The sequence below is a fragment of the Camelus dromedarius genome, chromosome 20 (assembly GCF_036321535.1).
Source record: "Camelus dromedarius isolate mCamDro1 chromosome 20, mCamDro1.pat, whole genome shotgun sequence".
Taxonomy (NCBI): Eukaryota; Metazoa; Chordata; class Mammalia; order Artiodactyla; family Camelidae; genus Camelus; species Camelus dromedarius.
In genome coordinates, this window is record NC_087455.1 from 29,639,247 (window position 1) to 29,665,085 (window position 25,839).

General features: G+C 43.7%; 1 long non-coding RNA gene and 1 other non-coding gene across 3 annotated transcripts in view; one reads left to right on the forward strand and one right to left on the reverse strand.

Annotated features, from left to right (window-relative positions):
- Positions 1 to 25,839, forward strand: part of LOC116148905 (uncharacterized) — a 77,785-nt gene that overhangs the window by 41,535 nt on the left and 10,411 nt on the right. Inside the window, exon 3 of one of the 2 annotated variants that reach the window (XR_004132485.2) lies at positions 19,714 to 19,910. The exons of the other annotated variant lie outside the window; for it this stretch is intronic. This is a non-coding gene — a long non-coding RNA (uncharacterized LOC116148905). The remainder of the gene's footprint in view (positions 1 to 19,713; positions 19,911 to 25,839) is intronic. 2 annotated transcript variants of the gene reach the window in all.
- Positions 14,688 to 14,760, reverse strand: TRNAP-AGG (transfer RNA proline (anticodon AGG)). The gene has a single exon. It is a non-coding gene; the product is annotated as a tRNA-Pro (tRNA).

The window sequence follows — 25,839 nt, forward strand, 5'->3', positions numbered from 1 at the left end:
ACCCATCCCCAGAGACCAGTTGCTTTTGCCTGGGGTGTGTTTGGGGTTGCCCTGGGCCACTCTTGTTTTAGAAAAGCCAGGACTTTAAAGAGAGCTGTCAACACTTGAGGATTTGGGAGTTGATCAACCGGTTAGTGTAGTGTCTCAGTCTTTAGGCTCGGCTTTCTTTGAAAGCCTGCTTTGTACGTGGTATGGTGGCCTAAGGAGAGGGTCGGAGAGAGACAGTCTCCCAACACAGCTACTGCCATGCGGCCATTTGAATAGCACCCTCCCCTTCAGAGCACCTTTTCTCATCATGCTTTGGATTCTTTGATGCTAAAATCTGTGTAAAACTCTTGATCCCTTATTGACAAATGGCAAGTAGAGAAATGTGAGGGATGGCAGGGGAAAGAGCCTAGAATTTAGGGGCAGTACATGGAGGGGCAACAGCTGTGATTGTGAGGACCCAGAACCCCCTCCCCAGTGGGGCTGGAGAAAACAAGCCAAGAACTCTGAGTTACTCTGAAGTTACTTCTTTTTTTAAATTGACATATAGTTGATTTACAATGCTGTGTTAGTTTCATAGTGATTCAGTTACACATATATTCTTTTTCATATTCTTCTTCATTATAGGTTATTACCTATAATATAGATATAGAAATCAAACTTATGGTTACCAAAGGGGAAACGTGGGGGGGATAAATTAGGAGTTTGGGATTAGCAGATACAAACTACTATATATAAAATAGATAAACAACGAGGACCTACTGTATAGCACAGGGAACTATATTCAATATCTTGTAATAACCTATAATGAAGTCACTTTTTGGTTATCAGAATACCATTCTGAAACCAGACCATGTGGGTCACTATTTTAGTAAGCTTTTTATCAACAACAGCAATAAAAATAGCTGATATTAAATGCATATTATGAGTGAGGTCCTATACCAGGCGAGGAGCTTTATCTTATTTATCCTACCCAGTGATGCAACTAGGAAAGTAGGACAATTGTTCCCATTTTGCAGATAAGGAAGTTGAGGCTCAGAAAACCGATGTAACTTGTTCAGTGTTCCACAGCCAATACATAGTAGAATGAACCAGGGGAAAAGCATGACATTTAACAGCAGCTGATAGCTAAATAGTTTATTATTTGTGAAAGATTTTGTGCTTGGTAATGAGAAAATAATGTTAACCAAATACAGCGTGTAAATGCTGTTTGATATTAATTTTCAAGCAACCAGGTAGTAAGCTACATGTTCTCAGAGGGCTTCACAAGAGGAAGGGCCTGTTCATCCAGTTTGACCTCTGAAGTCCCCTTTGGGACATCAGCCCCTTGGTGGAGGTGGGGGTCATGGCACCCACAACGTAGGGCAGCTTTCATGAGTTAGCAGCACCCCAGAGAACAAGCCAGGTGGCCTTCTGGTTGAATTTTCCCTCCATAGGCCCATGAGCAGCTGGTGAGAAGGATGCCCAACTCCACCGTCCCAGAGCCCCGAGGAAGTTTCTCTCTTGGGAGCCAGCCCTGCCAGTTTGGCTCTGGCAGACAAGTCTGAGCTGGATGACCGAGCAGGAAGTACCAGTTCCTGCTCTGCACACAGTGACCCCGAGCTCTTTGTGGAATAACCTGTCCAGCCCAAGAGGAGAATGCCCCCGCCTCCAGGAAACTGGCCTGACAGCCTTGCCCATCTCAGAAACCTGCTCCAGAGCTTGGGTTCTTCGCCTGGAGTTTTGGAATCTTCACTGGAGCAGTCTTGAGAGCGTCTTCCGATGTCATTACTCTGGCAACGGTTTTGCTAGCCCACAGTATTCACCAACTCCCGTGGTCCCTAAGTGAGGAGCCTGACTCATTGAGGGACATATGGCAACTCACACCCCCTCCCTAGGCTTCAGGCACTTTGTCTATAGAATGAAGTGTGTGGATTCAGAGAGCCTGTGGTTTTGATTCTGAATTCATTATCAGTAGAATGAGAAGGGTAGTCTGGGCTACCAAAACCACTGAAATAATCACGTCCCCCAGTTAAAGATGACAGAGCTCCCGAGATGAGATAAAGAGGGGAAAGTGAGGTTTAGGTATATAGTCTGTATTCTATCCAGATGTCCCAAGAGGGGAAGCCCAGCGTTTTTCCACATGTGAGGGAAGTTCCCTAGACCTGGTCATCTAACTGAAAATGGGCCCTCAGCCAATCCAGGGCCATCTAGCAGTGCCCAGTCCGCCCACCCAGCCCCAGATATCGAGGGTGAAGAGGCATCAGCATGCCTGTGACATGATCTCCCTACTTTGAGTGGCATCAATGAAAGGAAAGAAAATAGAAGGGGAGGTGGAAGAGGGCTTACAGCCTATGCAGCCCGCCGCATCTCTTTACTAGAGAGAGGAGCTGAGGCTCAGGCAGGTCACATGACTTTCTCAAGGTCTTACCTGTAGTAGGTTTGGGGCTGAGCCCACAGGCCACAGCCTCCACTGCCAACCCAATGTCAGAAAGGAATTTTCACCTGTGTGTCACCTCCGTTTTTATCCACCCAAGGGAATTCACTCTCCATTTGGTGAGGGTGGACAGCCTGTGATTCCCATGAGTGATTTAGGACGAGTGGATTTCATTTCTGGAGCCCTTGCTACCCCGACCTGCACCTTCCGGTCGTCTTGAATTACCATGGTGAGCTACCCCAGAAACCCCAAACAGAGCATGATCAGCATGGTGACGGGAGAAAAAAGAACCGGTGTGCCCGTTGAGAAGTCATCATTCCGGTTTAAATCAGCCCCGGTTAAAATAATCAAGGGAACTTGGGAACTAAGGAAAGGTCAAAGGTTTGCTGGTTTAGGGTTTCGTGGGAACATGCGCGTGTTTGGACCCGACCCAAGTGCCTGGTTGACCTGTTTGACAGGTAACAATTAGAGAGTAGGAGCTTGCCTGGCTGGAATGTGGCCGCAGAGGCCGGTCGGAGGATCTGGTTTACCTGCTCAGCAGGTGGGGCCTGCTGAGTCCGACAGGCATGTGCACGCACAGCATTCCAGAGAATCGCTTTTCTTTTAAAGACAGCGATGACTGCAGGGCACAAAAGGGTTGGGTTGAGCCCTGGCTGGAAGCCGTTAGCTATTTGCAAGGTAAAGAAGCAAAATAAATAGTTCCTTCTAGACAGCTCAAGGAAGAAACTCAAAGGCATTCACAACTTTTTTTTTAATGTCTAAAATGAATATGTGTTTCTTGTCTCGAGACTTGAGAAACCCCAGACTGGTACAAAATGCCAAAGATAATAGAATTGAAAAGTCCTGCCCCTCCCCTGATTGTTTTTTCCCTTCTTTGTTTTTAAAGGGGTCATAATACTATTGAGAGCAAACGATGGGCTCCTTGAAGGGAAGCGTCTGTTTTAAGACAGTCTAGAAATGTTTGCTAGCTTTCCTAATACAGCTGCAGAAGACACCCAGAGAAGCGAAGTTTTTGCTTTTTCCTCAATAAATTGTACATTATCTGTATATTTTGAAAGTTAACAATCCTATTTCAATAAAATGTAATTAAAGAAAGTAGTTTGGTGTTTAAAATAAAAGAAGGACATTAAGACGATATATACATAATATACAGTATAATGGAAAGTCTGTGCAGATATAGACCCACATACATTACATCCCTTTTTTTAAAATTCTTTTTTGGTGGGGTAATTGGGTTGCTTATTTATTTGTGGAGGTTCTGGGGATTGAACCCAGAACCTTATGCATGCTAAGCACGAGCTCTACCACTGAGCTCTGCACCCCCCACAACCTTTTGATTCAAAGGGATTTTTGCGAAGTATCGCTTTCACTTCCCGTGTCGTATTCGTCACTGATGAGAAGGGGGAAGACAAAGCCAAGGGAGATTGGGGCCTGAGAATTGCGATGTTACAGGAAACATTGCTCAGACAAACTCAACACTCTTTGAACATTTCCAAGTAATTAATTTTTTTTTAATTTACCAAGTTAGTTTTCTAAAAAATGTAAAGTCACCCCTTCTTTCACAGTGCAGAAATGATTTAAGTCACCTCCAAATGAATGCTAGGTGCTTGCCATTGCTCTGTGTGCTCTAGAAACTGCAGTCTCAAGGCAGAGTCCCTGGATGCGCATCCCGGAGGCCCTGGGAGTGTGGTGGCGGCAGGGAGAGGCCAGGAAGATTGGACAGCTGGTAATTACCCTGAAAGCGCCTTGCCACTTCAAAGAGTTAATTATAGGGAAGCAGAGGATCTTAAAATTCAATTGGCAGAAACAAACAAGCAAACAAAACCTGAGCTGTCTCATTGTTGACTGTTGCTGGTGGTAAAACAGCTGCTAATGTAGCAATTTAACTCTTTAGGTGTGTGTGTAAATGTGAAGGTGATGGGGTATAGACCTTTTCCCAGAACTGATAATAATGGAAAGTCAGAACAATAACAAGTTACAGTTCTTGAGCTCTTACTATGTGCTATGGGCTGTGCTAAACTGGCTGCATGTTCTCATTTCACCTCCACAGCAATCCTGAGACAGGTACTATCATGATCTCTGTTTCATAGATAAGGAGATGGAGACCCAGACTTGTTCCAGAGCTTCCCAAAGATCGTACTGCAGAGCTAAGATCTGAACCCAGGCAGTCCATTCATTATTCACTGTTCTGAACTCCTGTCCTGAGACAGGCACATTGCCAGGGATCACGAGACCATGATGAGCATGATGAGTTGGTCCTTCATGGACAAATTGGACTCAACAGAGTTCGATTTCAGACGATCCCTGACTTAATGATGCTTCGGTGTTTGATTTTTTTTGGCTTTATGATGGTGCAAAAGCAATACTCGTTCCGTAGAAACCATACTTCGAATTTTGAATTTCGATCTTTCTCCTGGCTGGTGATGTGTGGTGTGATAGTCCCTCGTGCTGCTGGGCAGTCGGCCACGTGATCACCAACAAGGGCCGACAACCGAGATGCTTACAATCATTCTGTATGCTGACAATCATTCTGTTTTTCATCTTCAGGACAGTATCCAGTAAACTGTATAAGATATTCAACACTTTATTACAAGATAGGCTTTATGTTAGATGATTTTGCCCAACTGTAGGCTCATATCAGTGTTCTGAGCATGTTTAAGGGACACTAGGCTAAGCTATGATGTTCAGTAGGTTAGGGGTGTTAAATGCTTTATCCACTTAACATTAGTTTCAACTTACAACACGTTTACTGGGATGTAACCCGATCATAAGTGAAGTTCCCTTAACTGTCTCTGGACACCCTCCTAGTGGTGCACACACTTTAAAGTCTGCTGTTGTCTCTGACACCACTGAGTGCCACACCAGAGAGCGTGGCCCTCACCTCTGTCACCCTCCAGCCATGCTGAGACGGCCTCAGTAGCTGTGCAGCAAAGGACAATGGTCATTTTCTAGGCTATATACTGCAGGTATACTCCAGGCCTGCTTTGTTTTATTTGCCTAATTGGTGTGGGAGTAGTAAATTCAAATTTGAAAGATCTGTGAGCAGAGCTTACTATGGGTGTGAGAAGCCACTCTGATTACTAAGTATCTTATCAATGACAAATATTTGCATGGTAGTTTTCACCACTTGATAATTGAACTTGATCTTCACAGATTCAGACATAATGACTACTTCCTGCGAATCCTAAAAAGCACAAAGCCAAATTAGCTTTTACCTGCGCTTTACCTGCCCAAAGGGAAGCGCCTTAAAGTGGTCTCCTTATGCTGTAGCTTTACACAGTTTCCCGCAATCCCGTTCTTATTTCCCAGCTGCTATTTCCTTCTGATAGTGTATATAAATCCTGACCCTTGTGCTCTTCGACTAAGCTGTCCCTTGTGTGTCTTTGAGAAAACCCTGAAAAACAGACATGGTTTCTCTGGCAGTGACTGACTTTCAGTGGCCACAGAAAGGCTGAATGGCCACTTACTTGGGGCAGCATAATAATAATGACAAATGGTAATAGTAATAAATATGTTGAGAGTGTGCTGTGGGCCAAGGACTGTGCCAAACATTCTACATGCAGTCTCTAATTTAATAATTACAGTGGCCGTAAGTCTGTGTCATGATTATAGGTAACAGTGAAGGAAACCTGCTTACATAGCATAAATCCGGCTTACAAATGGCAATGCTAAGATACAGAACTAGACCCATCAGGCACTAGGACCTTCATCAAGCAGGATGTGGAAGTAAATTTCCATTTGGTCTTTAAGGTTTAGTGATTCTGAGATGTTCTGCTCTACTCTGCTTTGAACAAAGCGTATCAGAAGTGTTACCTCGGGTTCCTCTGGTCACCATGCTTTAAGCGAGAAAGTAAACAATCTGAAATAGGTTTTAAAAAGAACAACCAGAGGGGAAAAGATACTCAAATCATGTCATATGAAGGAGAGTTTAAGGAACCAAATTTATTTATAGCCAGGAGTTGAGCAGACTAGGGCTGGGGGGCTGGGGAGGAAAGAATCTGATAATTGTCTTCAGATAATTGAAGGACTGTCAGAATATGCTGGTGTTGTGTAGCTCCAAGCTGGAAAGCCAAGACCAGTAAGAGGAAGTTGGAAGGGAAAAGATTATGATCCATCTAAAGATGAGTTCACTATCCCTCCATCTAAAAAGCAGTGGAAAGACTGAATGCCAGTTCCATCACTGTGGTAAGCATTTGTTGGTTTTGCTTTCCAGAGTCCATTCCTCCTTATTCCGAAAGCAATGACCTGATTTCCTTTGGGGAAATAACATTTCCCCATTGATAGCAGTCTTGGGACAATCAGTCAGGTTATACTATTCACCCCTTGCCAAGAGCTGAGCACGTGATCCAAGTTGGCCCAGTCAGATTCTTTTTCGCAGGACATTCTATCTTGAACTGAGTAACATGATGGTGAAAAAAATGACTGAAGCCGAGCATTGCCCTGACCAATGAGGATGCCAAAATACAAGACACGTTTTTGTATATTAAACATCTCCTTCAAGCTAAATTTCCCCATTTCCTTCCAGTCTTTAAAGAGAATCTCTCAGGATTGTATCTCCAATCTAAATTCCTTACAATGCTGTTGGAGAACAGGATTATCATCCCTGATCCAATTCTTCAACATTTTCTCAATTTCATGAGCTACCTGTATTTTCCCAATAAATTCTATTTTTGCTTGAGTAATAGAAATGCTTTTTGAATCTGAGCAAAAAGTTCTAACTGGCACAACCATTATCTCTATGCATGGCTATGACTGTGGGAAACAGTTTGACCTCACTGAGCCCTAGTTCCTCATTTGAAAGTAATCTCAGTGGGTTTTTGCGTATAACATGAGAGAGCATCCGTGAAGAGAAAGACACATGGTAGGTGCTCAATAAATGCTGGTTCTCTTCTATTTCTCCTTTACAATGCAACTTTTCTGTTTTCTGAAAAATTAAGAGAGATAAAGTAGCAGTGCCTAGCACACAGTTTGTAGGTATCAATAAATGGCAGCATGAAAATGATTTGATTATAATGCTGTGCCCCTGGAAGTATTCAAGTCGAAACTGGAAAATCATTGGCCAGGGATGTGTGGGGCGATGCAACCATGGGATGGGTAGTTGGACATGATGGCTTCATTTCTTTCCCACCATGAGAGTCTATGATTCTACATGAGAAAGATTTGAGGATGTGCAGATCCTTTAAAGCAAAATAGCAGAAGCAAGTGTCTTGATATGAGGACTGAGCATGGATGGGTGCATCCCCTGGGCTGATGTTCAGTCCAACACTGAGCAGGGGTCACTAACCAACCTGCTCTTGAAGAAGGCTCTGATGGTCACCTAGGTTAATATTCATAAAAACTAACTCAGTGCTTCCACCTTGGTTTTGTCTTAATCAGGAATACTCACTCACTCAAGTTATTTCAGACGTAATCGGGTTTATTGAAAGGATATGGGTGTGTAGGAGTCCTGGAAGAGCCAAAAGCCCAGCCCCAGGAAATGCAAGAATCAAGGCAGCTCTAGGAAATGTTCTCTTCAGCTTTCCAACTTCCCTCCTCACAGGAAAGTCTGTGTGTGTTGCCTCCTTTATCTTCTTCCTTGCCAGCTGATTATTTCTGGTTATTTGTCTACACATGGCCCCAAATGGCCTTCAGTCCCCAAATATGCATGATCTTCCAGGTTCAGCAACCATAGCTATCTTCCTTCTGGGCATCTTCACCTAAATCCCGAGAGGAAGATTTGACTGGCTCAGCCATTGAGCCAGGCTGTGTCACAGGCTTGCAATGGGCCATCTCTGAGAACTGCACCCTCACCAAGTGCAACCAGCTGAGTCTGGGGAGACAGGCTCACCTGGATTTTGCCCACTCACCAGGACATGAGGACAGATCAGGTAACATTAGCAAAATCGGGTAGAAAACACTTTACCTGTGGTGATACCAAAATACAAGATACATTCGTATAGATTAAACATCCTCTTCAAAGTATATTTTCTCACCATTTCCTTCCAGTCATTATAGAGGGTCTCCAACAGTTGTATCTCCAACCTAAATTCTTTGTGATGTTGTTTTCCCTTGAAGAAGATCTCCTATGAGAACACGGAAATGTCCTGTCTGTGGCAGATGCAGAATGTTGCCTTGAAGCAAGTGGGTCTTCCAACGTGCTGTGTCAGATTCTTGAGCTGACATGAAAGTGTCTCATCGGAAAGGCTCTGGTTTCCACCTGAAGATGACAATAAGAAGAAAAGGGAGTTGCGTGGAAGAGCTGGGTAGACATGAGAGGCCAGGTGGGAGCTGCAGGTTGGAGTGGGAGGAAAGCCAGCCAAGACCAGAGACCAGACAAGAACTGTGGCTTCCACTTTGGGTCTCAGAATATCTAGAGTGAAACTGGAAGAAGTGCAGAGCAACATGGATGGACCTAGAGAATATTATGCTTAGTGAAATAAATCAGACAGAGAAGGACAAATACTACAGGATATCACTTATTTGTGGAATGTAAAAAATAATACAAATGAATCTGTATACAAAACAGAAGCAGACTCACAGACATAAAAAACAAATTTAGGTCACCAAAGGGGATTGGAGGTGGGGGAGGGACAAATTAGGTGTGTGGGATTAACAGATACAAACTACTAAACATACAATAGATAAGCAACAAGGACCTACTAATAGCACAAGGAATTATACCAGTGTCTTACAAAACCTACAATGAATATAAAATGCAACAAAAAAAAATCACTACGCTGTACACCTGAAACTAACACAATATTGTAAATCAACTATACTTCAATTTAAAAAAAAAAGCAAAGTAAAAGTACAGAGTGTCAGGTAGAATGAGAGAGCTGAGTTGGGTGAGGGCTTGACCCCAGTGATTGTGTTGAGTGCCAACTACATACTGAGCACGTGAGATCTCTCTCAGGCTTGGAGCTGTATTTATCTCATGAGACTCTAATTGCCAACTTGTATTCAGTTTCAAAACTTGTAAATTCTTAGCTACCATATTCTCATGACCTGATAAAGGGAGGTTTGGGAGTAAGAAGGAGGGTGTTTTTAAGACCAGGAAAATGTCTTAAACCACATTTAACACAAGGGAGAGTGGAACATTCTAGAAAGGTCAGCCCAGGGATTGCCCTGTGGTTTGCTGTAGTCTTGCATACCATTCACGTGCCTGTGAGATCCCACCCCAGGACTGGACTTGCATCTTTCCAGTTTGTTTTAGGATATTCCTTTGAGTCTCCAGGAAGACATTAGTACAAGTCTCTCTGTAGGAGGAGGAGGTTTAATGGATTACCCAGGGGCCTCCAGGGACTGAGCTAAGAAGAGGATTCTGGGCCTAGAGTTTGGGGCCCACATACTTCATATCTGAGGATTAATGCCTCATCCTCCTCTGAGTGGGAATTAAGCCTCTGCCAGTTGATTACAAATGTTCCAGATACAAATCTTTAAGGTGGTAACTTTGCGAACAGTAAAAACAACCACAGCAAAAGTCTACAGAAAGTCTTTCCCTCACTCATTACTCAACTCTATGAATTTTGAGGATTTAATGAGGCATTTGAAATAAAGAAACGAACTACTTAAAGGTGAAGGATATCGGGGACCAGCTTAAATTGGGCAATGAGAAACCTAAGTTGCCCTTTCAGGATATTATTCACCCTATAAAAACAAATGTATTTGTTCACAGTAAACATGTCAGAACAGCAGCTATGGTGGACAAGTGTAGACTGGTTGCTGTCCAATCTGCCAATTTTTCAGATAAAAGACTGGGATCTGATAAGTGACAGATTACCTTGAGAACATTTGCATCCAGAGAGATTCTGGTTCATCATTTCATCACCAGACATATGAGTGTATCAGTTAAAGTGTAAGACAGTTGCTGTTCTCACAATGTATTTATAATACTTATCTGAAGTGGGGGGGGGGGGCTCTGTTTGATGATAGCCCTCGTGACCTGCGAACATAAATAAGCAGCCCTGGTACTTGCTCGTAAGGGCAGGGCCAGGCCAGATCCCTCACCTCTAAGTAAAAACATTTTCGTCCTGTTCATGAGCAGATCCTGTCTCCTCTCCACACATCAGTTAATGCATCTATAAAAAGGAGAGAATTATCTTGGTTCGGTGTGTCCCACACTTCAATAACAGACACTGTCTCATGATTGTTGCTCTATCATCATGCCATCGGTAAGATTATTTACTGATTTTTTTCCTTTAAATCAACTCACTTATTTTATCTAAATAGAATATTGTTGAATAAAATTGTCAGTGTCTTCAAAATCATTTTTACTTGTGAATTCATAGCTTATATGGGCTATTTTTCTAGTATCAATTGAAACAAATGTATAGTGATTAAGAGAAAAAAATGTTGGCCCATTTCTTAAAAAAAAAAATCTTTATTTAAACATCTGAAAACGTCTTGTGTAACCATAACTGGCAGACTGCATTTTGGAAAATACTGCTCGGCTATAAGGAAGATGCTAGGTGTGACTGAAACTTTATGCTCTGCCCAGTTCATCCCTGGAAGAGGCCCATTGAGTCCAATACTCTCCTTAATTGGTTGATTCATCCTGAGTTAGTCACTCATCTCCTACAGCTTCATTTTCTCATCTGAGGAAGTTGGACTCAATAGGCTCTGAGTTCCTCTCTAAGGATCTGAGGTTTTCCAAGATTCTGTGGCCAGGCCCAGTGCCCCGGCAGGAGATGCTGTCAAGAGCAGTGTGGCCCTGAGCACGAGCTGGTTCCCTGGCACCAGCCCATACACAGGCTTAATTTTCCTGGGAACTTTGCAAGACTTTGCTTTTCCTTTCATCTGCAGTGGTGAGGGAATACGCCTCCCAGCCAGGGTATGGAAGCGAAATCGCCCTTCCTCTTGTTTAGATGAGCTGCACTGGGAAGAACAGGCAAGTGGGGAAAAGGAATTTCGAAGGTGGCTTTGAAAGATTGCTGATTTGACCCCTTCTATTGCCTCCTCCCAGGTCTAATGCGCCAGCTACTCGGGAATGATCCTGGGGAAAAGGAAAACCTAATTTGATTCCTCCACATCTAAGAGCTCAGCGATGATAAATAATAACAATAGTGCATAGTTACTAACGTGTTACCTACCAGTCTAATAAAGTGATGGCAAATTGGCTGATCTCACTGAGCCTTTATTTCCTCATTTAGAAAAGACAGTGTTTGAACCGGGTAATTTTTGAAACTTTTGCCAGCTCTGAAGTTCTTCGATTGTATGACTTCAGATTTTATTTTTAAAACAAAAAAGTGGGAGATTTTAAACTTGATAGAATCCCTTTAAAAAATCTGGCATTAGAAGACAAGAATAAAATTACCTTTGGGACAGTCATTTATGTGTAATTTTTGTAAGTTTTCTCAAAATTATGATATGGTCTATGGTACAACCGAATTGAAATGTCACCATATCCATGTTATTCGTTTTTTCATTCATTTACTTGGTCGTTCTTTCTTCAGACATGCATTGCACACCTGTTATGCACCAGGTATATGACTAAGAGTGTAATTCTAGAGGCAAAATAATTTGGGATTGAATCCCATTTCCACTAAACATTAGCTCTATGACCTTGGGTAAGTGACTTAATCTCCTTAAGCCTTGATTCCTTCACCTAGAAACCAGGAATGACAACATATAGTAATTATTAAGGTTATTGACAATTAAATGAGATAGCAGGTGGAAAGTCAGGTGCCCAGAATACAGTGAGCACTCAATAAAAAGTTATGATCCTCTTCATCACTGTTGTTATGGATTAAATTGTGTCCCCCCACTGGATTTATATGTTGAAGTCTCAACCCTCAGTACATCAGAATATGACTGTATTTGGAGATAGGACTTTTAAAGAGGTTATAAAGGAAAGTCACTTGATAAATACAGTGGGACAGGGCATCTTAGGCAAGGGGACATATAGTGGAATTTATGAGTGACAAGGACATTCTTCAGGATTTGTTCTTTGGGAGTCATTTGTTCTGTAACATGAGACCTTATCTGTTTGTGATGGAGAAAAAGTAAGACCTCCCTCAAACACAGTGGGACGCCATCACTCACCTGCATAAGCTGGTGCCTGGACATTCATTTCTCCTGTCCAGATAGCATGAAGATAGCACAGGAAGAGAAATTCCCATTTTGGCCAACCGGTAGCATTTAGCAGGCCTAGTGGTTTTTTTGTTTGGAAGCTAAGGTAACGTGACACCTCAGCTTTAGCTCAGAACGGATAAGAGGACAATGAGAGTGGGGGAGAAATAACCTAGTTCCGAATAGGTGGTTAAAATGTAATCCACTTGTTCTGTTGTGTACATATATGGGGATTTATAACATATAAAATATGATTAGAACTTGCCTCACATAAAGCCCTCATCATAAATTCAAAACAATTATACCTTTAAGTGAACCAGAATCAGCAAGGTGGGGGAGGTAATATTATTCCCTGCCTGCTTCGTGGATTGTTGAGGATTAATGAGCTAATGTCTGTAAAGCTCTCTAGCAAAGCAGGAGAAAAGGACTGGAAAGCTAGCAGGTGTTGCTGTCTCCTCCCCCAGCCCCTGCAAAGCTAAAAGACCAAACACAGAACAGTCTGTCTCAGCTTTTTATCTTTTCTACTACAACAAAAAAAGTGATTAAAGAACACTTTGTTAGAAGACAAAAAGCAATTCCCCGTTTTGCTAGTTCCTTCATCTTTATTCTGATCAGTCCATGGTTGTAGTCATTGACCTACTTTGCATCTTAAATACGTATGTATTTTGCACTAGGTTTTTTGTGTTTCCTTAAGGTATCATACAATGTGTTCATGTTACTACACAATCTTCATAGCAGGTTTTAAAGTATTATGGTGATATATAATTTATATACCATAAAATTAACCCATTTTAGTGTATGATCCAAGGACTTTTAGTAAATTTGTAGAGTTGTTAAAAACACAGTTTTAGAACATTTCCATCACCTGCACCAACATTTTCTTGTGCCCATTTTTAGTTCCTGGAAACCACAGAGCTTTCTGTTATAGCTTTGTATTTCTTAGAAATTTTACGTAAATTTGTGTCCAGTTAATTTCACTTAGCAAGCTGTTTTTGAGGACCATCAGCAGTGTAGGATGTATCAGTAGTTTGCTCCTTTTTATCACTGAATAATATTCTATTGAATGGTTATACCACACATTATCAACTCACCAGGTAATGGACACTTGGATTGTTTCCAATTTTTAGCTGTTATGAATACTGCTGCTATGAACATACGTTTGTGTGAACATACGTTTTCATTTTTCTTGGCTAGGATAGCTAGCGGTGGAATTGCTGAGTCATTTGGTAACTCTGTGTTTAACTTTTAAAGAAATAACTGAACTGCTCCAAAGTGACTGTACAGTTTTACATTCCCACCAGCAATGTATAAAGATTCCAGTTTCTCCACATCTTTGCCAATACTTGTTACTGTCTCTCTTTTTCATTCTAGCCTTTAAAGAGGGTGGGAAGTGGTGTTTCACTGATCTCAGTCTGCATCTCCCTACTAACTGACGATGTGGGACATCTTTTCCTGTGTAGTAGCCTTTTTTATATCTTTGGTGAAATGACTATTCAGAGTGTTAGCCTGTTTTGAAACTAGGTTGTTTGCTTCTTTTTACTGAGTTATAAGAGTTTTTTTAAAAAGATACTCTGGACTTACGTTCTTTGTTAGACATAATTTGCAAGTATTTTCTCTCAGTCTGTGGCTTTTCATTCTATTTTTTTGAAGAGGAAAAGTTTTTCACTTTGATGAAGTCCAACTTATCAACCTCTTTCTTTTATAGATCATGCTTTTGGTATCATATCACCTAGGAAATCTTTGCCTAACCCAAGGCCACAAAGATTTTCTCCTCTGTCGTAGCCTAAACTTTTGTAGTGTTAGTTCTTATATTTAGGCCTGTGATCCATTCTGAATTAATTTTTGTGTGTGGTATATTATAAGGTCTAATTTTTTTGTTTTGTTCTTTCATTTTTTTTGCATGTGGATATCCAGTGGTTCCACAACCATTTGTTGAAGACTATCCTTTTCCCCCATTGAATTGCCTTCACACCTTTATCAAAAGTCAATTGACCATAAAGGTCTAACACTTTATTTTTGGACTCCCAGTTTTGATTCATTCACGTTTATCCTTATGCCAATACCATACTGTCTTGATTTCTGATGTAGTAAGTCTTGAAAACAGGTTGTATAAATCCTCTAACTTTGTTCTTCTTTTTAAGAATTCTTTTGGCTATTCTTTGTGACAGTTTTTTTAAGTTTTTTTTTGGGGGGGTAATTAGGTTTGTTTGTTTGTTTGTTTGTTTGTTTGTTTGTTTAATGGAGATACTGAGGATTGAACCCAGGACCTCGTGCACCCTAAGCACATACTGTACCACTGAGCTATACCTTCCTCCCTCTTTGTAACAATTTTTAACGGTGGCAGAATAGTTCATAAAATGGATGTTTTACAATAAATGTACTTCATCATTTAATTAATAACTGGTATTGTTATTAACTTTGTGAAGAATATCCTGATGCCTGTATCTCTTGTTTCCTCTTGGTTGTATAGTTTCTTAAGGTGAATTCCTGGGAGGGGGATTACTGATCAAAGGCTCTGAACCCGTGTTCCCACCTGTTCTGTGTAAAGGGACAGCCTTACAAGGAGGGCAGAGATTTTTCACACTGAGGCGCTAACTCTTACCAAGCACTTACCAGGTGCCAGACACTCCTGTTAAATTCTTCATAATTATTTCACTGAATCTTCACAACTATGCTCAAAGTAGATGTGATTATCTCCATTTACGGAGTTAAGTACTTTGACCTAGTTTGACCAGCAGATAGATGGCCAAGCCGAGACTGCAGCCCAGGACGTCTCCCTGATTTTCTGCTGAAATACCTGTTCACTCTTGTACGCAGTTCTCGTTCATTCGCTGCGAGGATCAGTCGGGATAGAGGAATTCACTCACCTGTTTCCACAGTCCTCACCAGGCATACTCATCTTCTCTGAGTGTCTTTATCAGCACTTTTATTATTTGTCGCAGTAGCGGCATGCGGACTTGTAGACTGTGGGGACCCTTTTTATAGTCAGGAAGAACTGTTAGGCGCTTAAGGGAACTACCAAGAAATTAAAGATCAACCACCAGAGGGAGGCCAGAAAATGATGCTGACTCTTTAATTAACGTCTCCCAGCCTTCATCAGTTTCTCATAAGGGCCTACTGAACAAAGGGACAGCTTTCTATTTTTTGTTTCATGTTGTATTTTGAATGTGAGGATTCATTTGAAGTCTTTCCAGAAGGCTCGGTGCTGGGCTTTTGCAACATCTATAGACATTCTCACTCCATATCTTTTTCCACACTTTCTTCCTACCCAAGAGCTCTCAAGCCTTTTAAACCCAGGACACGGCAACTCCTGCTTCCTTGGCCTGGAGAGTGTACAGAGAGGAAGACTCTGGGGGCGTGACTGAGCGCACAACGGTGGCGCCGTCCTGCAGAACAAAGTGAGAGTCTGGGTTGGGGAGGAGATTCCAGCATCGCTGTCCTGGCTCAGAGGAACAGCCACAAAACAAAGCAGCTGAGGCCCTGCCTGGGAGCCTGCAGCACGGAGTAATGGAGACTCTGAGCTTGGCTGAGCAGGCCCCACACGGGTGGCCGAGGCCAGGAGAGTCGGGGTGTCTGCTTTGTCCAGGCGGGAATTTGGGCTGCCTGGCCCAGGTTTTGGCCGCTCTCGGTCAAAAGCTGGCATTGATGATGGCAGTGGGTCTTGTTTCATTCTAGGGCTGTGCCCTGAAACAGCACAAGGCTGAAAGTAGCTCTCCCTTCCCTGGGGAGATGCTGAGAACACACAGAGCTAAGGCCTCACCACCCCTCACTCCCCTGTGCAGTCACCTGCGGAAGAGCTAACCCCACGTCCAGGCTATTTATTGTTCAAATGTTGCCCCTGCCCTAAGTGACCTTCCCACACACCTCTCTGTGTGACTCCCAGTGCAGCTCAAATCCTACCTAAATCATTGAATCTGCACGAATACCTTGTACAGGCGAGGCACCGGTCCTGATCTGGGAGTGGTCTTTGGGTCCCTGCTGTGAGTCACCTCTTCTTTCCCAGAGCTCGCTTGGCACTCTGTCTGTCTCTGCTGGAGTTTCACATGGCTGGGCTGTCACTCTGTTCTGCCCTCTGAGCCCCAACTCTGGACCTTTCTCTCTCACTCTTGACTGTGAGCTTCCACCTCCCAGTCTCTGGCTCAGCAAGCTGATTCTCATCTCCTGGTTCTCATTTAACCACCAGGTTCTTTTGCTGGTGGTGTTTTTTCTCATCATCTCCCTATAACCAGTGTCTTGGCATACACTTTGGGAAACACTGCAGAACTGACTCAGCTTCTGGTTGCTCCTCTGAACCCATCTTAGTTTGATTTTGGCCTTGTTACCCCACAACAGACCTAAGCTATGACCATCCAGCCATAAAATCTCTACAGCAAGAACTGCTTTCTTTTCTTAAATATATATTTTAGTTGTAAGTGGCTTTTGCTGTAGGCAGAATTACCATATAGCCAAGGAGGTGCCGTGGTGATAGTTAGATGAGGAAGAGATTCCTCTGATCTTCTGGAAAATGTGCTTCTTTTGGAGGGGATTGAGAGTGAGATTGGGTTCTCTAGAACTCTGGTTAAGAGGGGAACTCTAGTCAAGAGACTGGTTAAAAGGGGACCAAGCAGGTGAATCTCTTGTCCTCACTGTATCTTTTTTTTTAATTGAAATACAGTTGATTCACAGTGCTGTGTTAGTTTCTGATGTACAGCATAGTGATTCAGTTATATATATAAATATACTTTTTCATATTCTTTCTCATTATAGGTTATTACAAGATATTGAACCCGGCTCCCTGTGCTGCACCGTAGGACCTTGTTGTGTATCTGTTTTATATGCAGTAGGTTTTCACTGCATCATTTGACTGCTGACCAGGTTTTCCTTCCGCAGCTCTCCCCACCTCTGTTCTCTTTCTACTTTTACATTCCTTCTTGTCTCCTTTGCAGGCTCCTCTTTTTTTAACCCACTTTTTAATGTGGGTGTTCCCTAGACTTCCCTATTCTCTCTTCTCCATTGACCCACTCTGATCTCATTGTATCCCATACATTTAAACTTCAAGTTTATTTAAACTTATCCTATAATCCTCACATATATGCTGAGAATTCTCAGATGTCCCTCAAATGTCCAGCTCAGCACTCTTCTGCAGCTCCAGACCTGCAGGTGATCAGCTGTGTCCTGTTCCTCCTCTCCCTTTCCCCTGGGGAAACAAACATGACCAAAGGGTGTGATCCCCCTCTGTTAGAGATGGGCTATGGGAGCTGAGGACAGAACGATGCATTGGCTCATCCACCTACTCATCCATTCGCCAAGCGCCATGCTCCTACTGGGTGCTGGGCACTGGATTTGGCATCAGGAGCTCAAAGAGGAGTAAGACACGGTACCTGTTGTTAAGAGCCCAGGTCTGTCTAACATACAGAAAGATAACATAAAATACAACTTGGTAAACACAATACTTGACACATATAAGCCAAGTAGAGTGGGCACCAGAGGTGGGAATTACTAACTCTGCCTGTAGAAGACTTCACACACAGGGTACCTGGAGAAACTCCTGGTGGTCTTCGCGTTTTTATGCGTGTGAACATTCATGTACATGTAGACAGGTGCTCAGTAATTATTTGGCACCTGTGAGGACGGGAGCCAGCAGCCAATGCTAAGGATGGCAGAGCAGGAAGAATGAGGGTGAGGGTCATTGCCGATATTGGAGCAATCACCCTGGCCTTGATCTCCAGAGTCTTCCACACGAAAGAAACACAGACCACGCACTCTCTTTTTAAAGCTCCCGTAAACACTTTCCTTGCCACCTAACAAAATTCTTAATTGAAATGGAAAAGAATCTTAGAGATCAGCTAGTCCCATTTGGAGTAGAACCCTACATCTTTAACCTGTTGCTAAACCTGAGGTGCTCTGCTGGCTGGAGTTGGGGTTGGGCTCCCCCATCAGACTTCCTACCCCGTGACTGCCCCGGAAACACTTCTGCAGACATCGAAGGCTCCAAGGAAATCACCTGCAAACCATCATGTCCTCTTTTTCTTTCTTTCCTTCTTTCTTTAATGCTTGAGGAAATAAAAGCCCTGAGTAATCAAGTAATTTGCCCAAGGTCACGCAGCTAGATTGTGCTAAAACTTAATTAAGGTTTTAGTGTTCTGCCCACTGTTTTACATTCTTTTTTTTTCCCTTTACAACCCTGATTTGGGAAGCTTGGAAGAGCCAAGGCAAAAGTGCTAGTGAAAAGTGGAAGATTAAACTCTGAAATACAGGAAGCAAAAAGAGAGGGAAAAAGGAGGAGTAAGGAAAAGAGAAGAGAAAATAAAGGGGTGGCAGCGTTGAGACTGTTCACCTATTAACTGGCTATTTGTCCAGTGTTACTTGGGGATGCTGAGGAATCTTGTTCCCTTAATACTCCCTTGTCACCACTGAGGTAGGTTTTCTTTCCTAGTATAAAAATATTCCTGTAATTAACCAGTCAATCAGTCAGTCTGCAGCTTCCACAAATTATATATTGGTACTCAGCACTGTATGAAATGTGTAGATACAAAGGAATCACAGAGGTGGCCCTGCCTAGGGTAGATGGCTCTGGGGCTTTCCGCTCACCTTCAGTATCCCCTTAACTTCCTGTTCTTCCCCATTCACAGAAAACGGGCTCTCTGCAGAAATGTTTGTTCAACATGATCTTGCACCCTGGGCCCAATTGATTGGACCAGAGATATTCATTTGATCCACATAGAACCAATCAGAGTCTAGTTACAGTAAGTGCGGGGGTGGAGAAAAGGAAAGGAGAGAAAGAGAGAGAAGAAGACAAAGGGGAGGAAGAAAAGGAGGAGGAGAAACAGAAGAGGGAAGAAACAGAAATGAGGCAAGAGAGGTGGTCAGATAGAGACCAAGAAAAAAGAATAGAGATTTATTTGATAATCTTTTGCCACCTAAATGCAATACACACCAGAGAAGGCAGATGTGCTGGGTGAGAAGGATGTAATGGACACTTACAGAGAACCAGACAAAGACTGCTTATCCCCATGCTCCTGACAGCAGATTCCCAGTCCTGCATCAGGGACAGTGTTTGAGAGATGGAAGTTAGCAGCACGCTGGCAGGAGGTGACAGCCCCTTTGGACCAAAGCCTCCGCAAGAACCCCTTTCCTCTCCCTCTGTGCTCAGATGCCATTCAGCAGCTGCTGTGTGTCCGTACCCCGTGTGCTCCGCCCTGCTGTTCTCACAGAGCTGTTAGTAGACAGACATCTGGTGAGGCCAGGGGAAGACACTTGACTTGCCTTGGTTCATATCCCCACAGGGATTCAGACAAGTCAAGGCACAGGAGAGGTGAAAGCTTCCGCGTTTATCCCTGAAGATCAGAGCCTCCGAGCGGCCGAGGACTGGCGGGAAGGGGGCGGCTGGTCCCTGGAGGCGGCCGCGCCCACGTGCAGAGGCGGGCCTGCGCTCACGAGTGGAACCTCCTGAATTCCTGTGGGAGCCGAGAGTTGGAATATGGTAGGAAGGCAAACGCTAAGGAATTTTTTTGATGCTGTATTTGCATAGTACACCCATTGTTTTCACTTTGTTTGTTTTGGGGTGGCTTGGGCAAGCGGGGGCTAATTCACCCAAGCACCTCTTGGCACAGGTACCGGTTGTGTCAATGAGCGATTGCCACATCGTGTTGTGTAACAAACCACCCCAAACCTCACGGCTTACCACAGCAAGCTCTCGTTCTCACGCTCAGGAGTCCGCGTGGCTCCTGTGGGTCACGTGAAGGCGCTGAGCTCCGGCTGGGCTGGGCTCCTGGTCTCGGGTTGGGTTTCGGTCTGTGCGTTCTCTCTGCAGCGCAGGCTGAAGGGGTAGCCGCCGTCCAGGGAAAGCTCTGTTCGTGGCCGTGGCAGAGGAGCGGGAGGGCGGTCCCAACTGTCTGGGCCTTTGTGACATCACTTCCCAACCCACTGACTCACAGCAAGTCGCTCAGCTGAGCCCAAAGACAAGTGACAGGGAACTGCACGCTCACCGCAGAGCGGGAGGGAAGGAGTGAATAGTCTTGAACAAGCAGCCATCTGATCTACTGCTCTGGTGCTCACAGACATTCCTCCTACGCCCACAGCTGCCCAAGAGCGGCGTGAGAAGAGCCCGGAAGTTCCCTTTCCACCTCCATCTACCCCACCTGCATGTCCCCCCACCCTCTGAGGGTCCAAATTCTGTCTTCTCCGGCCACCTTCAGTTTCCTCCAGGGCAAGCGCAGACTGTCTCTTAGCACAGTCTGTCACGTATTATTGCTCAGGCAGGATGAACTAGTTCAGACAGAACTGTCTTGTCGAGCAAGCCTGTCAGGGTACCTCCCAGCTCCAGCTCACGGCCTCCCAAAGACTGTGATCTGAATGGAGGACTCCCGAGGGCCCACGCCACTGTGCCTGCAGAGCAATGCTTAAAATTTGTCATTTTACCATTTGAATTTGTTTATTATCTATGCCCCCTCCTCCAGACTACCAACTATAAAGGCAAAAAGCCTGTGTCTGTTTTATTCACAACCAGTGGTCTCAATGCCAGCCACACAGAGGCACTCAAAAAATATTTGTTAAAGAAGTGAGTTAGGGATTAGCAGATACACACAGTACTATATATAAAATAAACAACAGGACCTACTGTACAGCACGGGGAACTATATTCAATATCCTGTAATAACCTGTAATGGAAAAGAATCTGAAAAGGAATATATATCCACATATATAACTGAATCACTATGCTGTACACCAGAAACTAACACAACATTGTAAATCAACTTTACTTCAATAAAAAAAAAAAAAGAAGAAGAATGAAAGACATGAACAGGCCCCGTAGGAACAGGTTCTATTGTCTTGGAGCCCAGGTTTTCAGTATTTCCCCAAATGCTGGCCACATGCGTCATTTCAATGCCTCTGAAAACCCCTCCCCTCCCCCACTCCTTCACCAAGTGAGTGAGGCTGGATCTGGATGGCAAGACTCGGTGGTGGCAGAGCCTCCCCCACCGCTCCCTGGGGCCCCTCCCAGTTCCTGGAGCGACTTCTGCTAGCAGGTCACCTGCCTGGACAGGTCACCTCTGCCCTGATCCGGATGCCCTCCGTGGGTCTCCCGGCCTGATGACAGTCACAGTGTCCTGCTGGGTGAGCACTGCCCTCATTCCTAGGAGCTCTCAGGGAGTAAATGTGTCAGGTTGCGCTGATTTCCTTCTCTCTCTCCCTCTCCTCCTCTTTCCTCAACTGCGGTTGAATAATCTGACTGGGGGAGGCAGCTGGGGAGAGGATTCCTTCCCAGTGACCTCTCATCAGGGCCTCATAAGCCCCAAGCACAGTTCTGTCTAGATCTAGGACTTGCTGACAGGACCTGGACAAATGGCAGGTGGGAGATCAGAATATATGCTGGGCCTTGACAAGGGCTTTAGAGCCAGACAGATTTGGGTTCAAATCCCATCTCTGCTATTTTCCTGATCACGAGACTGAAGACAAGTCTTCGAGCCTTTCTGCTCCTTGGTCCCTCATTTGTAAGGGTTACTGGTGCTGCCCAGTGGGGCACTTGTGAAGATTAAATGAGTCTATTTCCAGTGCCTGCCAACCACCGAGCACTCGGAAAAGGTATCATTCCTTAGCGCCATCCCATATGCTTGTTCATTCATCTATTTTTCCCCTCTAGTTTTTTTTTTCAATAAAATCAGGTTAAAATCAACTATACCTAAATTTTAAAAAAAAAGAAAAGAAAAAATAATTCACATAAGATAGGGAAAAATAAAACAGGTTAGAATAAATATCACACCAACCTAGAAGAAGGAACCAGGTTAACCTGCAGGGTTGGATTTGGGAAGAAAGGACAGTCCCAGCCTTTCTTTCCTAACCTGCTCAGAGTATGTGTCTGATAAAGCCTCTGATGTATAAATTTAATTATTTAAAAATATATTCTTATCTTTTGGAAAATATCCATGTATAGTCAAGATTTGTATATGTATATCATAAAAAGCAAAATTAGGAAACACTTAAATCGCTGCAGGGTGTTGGGTGATGTCAAGGATGTGTCGATAGAGAAGATTCTGGGGAGCAGCGGTAGTGGGGTTCAGCTTAAAGGCTCAACATATCACCAGTGGCACAGTCACTAGGTTGTACTTCAAAACTGAGGATAGCAGGTGTTTCTTAGACTGACATGTTCTGGGATGTTCTGTAAAATTCAGCTTGCGGGGTTACAGTCATGTCAGAGAGCTCTTTAAGCATCACAGGGATGTCTGCCCTTGTACACAGGGCCTGTCTCACCCTGACACCCATCAATCCATGCCCTTCTTTCTGCTCCCCAGTCCCCTCTCCTGTCATTTCAATCTGCATTCCCTCCCCTAACTAAGATCTGGGTTTGTCTTTGGATATCCCAAACTCAGGAATGAATTTTAAAAGTGCTACCTCTCGCAGATCTGCCCGCCCTGGGCAGCATACCCCAACAGCAGGAGCTCTGAAACCAGTTTCCCCCATCCTCAGGCTGCGGTGAGCTCCCTCTGCCCCCAGGTCCTGCAAGTAGGAAGGGGGCAGTCCAGAAAGCAAGCCCGGGGTCAGTGGGGTTTGATTTGTTTGGGTTAGTGACTTTTTTCTTAGAGATTTGTCAACGTAACTTCTCCGCTAAGCAGGAGCTTCTGGGGACAGGGACTTACTTATCTTTATCTCTCCAGGATGAAGCATTCAGTAAATGTTTGCTGAACAAATTAAAGAGCTCATGAGTGGAACTAGCTGAGCTTAACAAATAGTGAGCGTGCAAGAAACATTTGTTGAATAATAGAATGAATCAGTGGCTCGATGAACACGTTTGAACTGCTATATCCTTTCCACTTTCTTCTTAGCGGACTGTTTCTGACTCAGTTGACCTGATCCCTCATGACATGACATTCAGCTTGGTGTGACCTTTGGGCTGCATAGAGTTTAGGCGGCAAAGAACTCAGGCTCTGCAATCAGATAGATGAGGGTTCAAATAGCTGTCACTTAGGAATCCTGCATGACCTTGGGCAGGGCACATAGCTTAAGTCTGAGTTTCCTCCTTTTAAAATTCAGAATGGTAACAGTCCTGACTCAAAAGTTTTGGGAAAGGCTCAATGGGGATAATCCATTTAATGTACTTAGCATAATGCCTTAATGCCCAGCACAGAGCTAGCGCTCAATCAGTGATGGCTGTTGTTATTCGTTACTGCCATTGTCTCCTCCTTCTCATCCTTGTCCCAGGCGCCTGGGCTCAGTGAGAAGGCTCTAAGGCCCTTCCCAGGGCAAAGGTTTCACCTCTCTGTGGAGATCACAGTTGCCCCTCTCTGTCAGGTACAGCAGCACTAGGTAGAGATGTTCTGATTACTCTAAGTGGGTGGTCTTTAAGCCTGGTTTGGAGAGTGGGTGGTTTGTTTTAACAACCTAATCTTTTTTTTTTCTCTCTTAACAAAAATTTATAATAAAAAATTCAGGTAGAAATAACAAAAATTTTAGATAGATTCAAAGCAGAATGTTTATGTGTGGCTTCTCAAGCCACTTGCCTCAGTTGAAATCCTGACCCCTTCAGTTACCAGTACGTGAGATTGCCCAGATATCTGACTAAGCCTCAATCTTCAAAATGGTTCCTATAATGGTACACACTTGACAAGGTAGTTGCATGAGCTACTAAGTATAACAAACAGCACTCCTGGGCCCTCAAAGGTTATCAATCATTACGTGAGTGTCTGATGGTGGAGAAAAGGTTGAACCAACTCCCAACTCCAGTGGCGATGTTCAGGTGTCTCCCCTGGAACCACGTTTTGAAACTCCAGATCTTACTAGTTACACTGTTCTGATTTTCTGTCTGCCTAAGTTGGGGCTGCCACACCCAAAAACATTCCAGAATGCCTCTACTCTGACCAGGCTCTTAATCTGAATCGTGAATCTTAATATGACAGAAAACTGCTTTGGAAAATCTCAGTTCTGCTCCAAGCTCAGGGTCATGTCCTTTATCCTTTGACTTTAAAAGCTGTTTTTATAGACGGTAAGGGACTCACATCTAAACCATGCAGGCCCTGCCCATGTCACACTCAGTTTAATTGGACTCACTGTGAGAAATATGTCCCTGCCTTTTATTAGTCAATCAAGAAAAACAAAAGCAATTTGTACTGTCCAGGATGTACCCCGAACTATTTGCAAGGTCAGTGATAACATGCTGTGAATCAATTTTAATTAAATTGGTTCACTTTGATCTAAAAAATATTGTAACTTTTACAAATGTGTCATTTTGGCAGTTATATAAAGACCACAGATGACTAGGATGTCATTTGTAAATCCAAAAGGAACTATTATAGAATGATATATATGTGAGATCAAAACAATATTTATAAAAACCATGCCAGGATTTTCTCTAGTAAAAAGAGAAGGTGATTTTCAAAATCAAAAAAATATATAAATACAAGCACTATTTCCTAGATTTTCCATCTAACTAGTCAAATTAAAAAGATACAGCTTTATTCGGTGCAGCGGTTCCTTGATTAGCTGGAATTCTTTGGGAATAGTGTGCTTGGGTTAACTGGATTCTCTCTACCTTGTGAGAAACTCTTCTAGACCATAGTTTTATCCTTCCCTCCCCCCTTTCTTCCTCTCTCCCTCCTATTTTCTCTCCTTCCCTCCTTAAAAATAAGTATAAGGGATACAATTTAATCTTTCAGACCTTCTGACAATCATTCTGAACATGAAATTTCACTGTTCAGTCTTAAAATAAGGAAATTGGCTTGATTAAGTCTCTGGACAATTGAATAGCAAATCAGCTTGTGGTTATTTGACCAATCCCCAGCCCCTCTATCTGACACAGTCTTCATTTACTTTCTTTGTAGCATGCAATACTGTTTGCAAATAAACAATTCATCTATTTGTGTATGTGTACGTGGGGCGGGGACTGGCTAGTTCTCAACTGAATCTGCAGCATCTGGAGGTGTTTGGGACGAGCTAGCCACTTTGTAAATGTTGGTTGGATAATGAATGCCTTGGTTTCTTATTCTTCACCTATCACCAAAAAGTCCTCACCGACAAGGCTTAGCTCATAGTAAGGGAGCAGTGATAAGCCAGGGCCCAGCCCAGACCAGGAATATGGACTGGTCCTAAAAACCAGAGCAGGCAAAAGATCATCCCTCTAGGGAATCAGATAATGGCTGCAGGGGGTGCTGCAGGGGCTTATTAGGCATAGAGGACCCTCTGCTGGCTTCCTACACTGCGGATGCTGAGAGAGCTCTGCAGGTAAGACTGTCCTAAGCATTGGTGCCAGTGACCACCTGGAGCCTTCGTCCCTGATGAATGAGGATAGACCTCATGGGCAGGGAGGCCTCTTCTCCCAGAATGGGCAGGCCCAGTTGGCCTGGATTAAAACCAGGCTAATGGCCTCCTTGGCCCCTGATCTTGGCCTTCTGGTTCTTATTACTCTTAGGGTGGAAGGG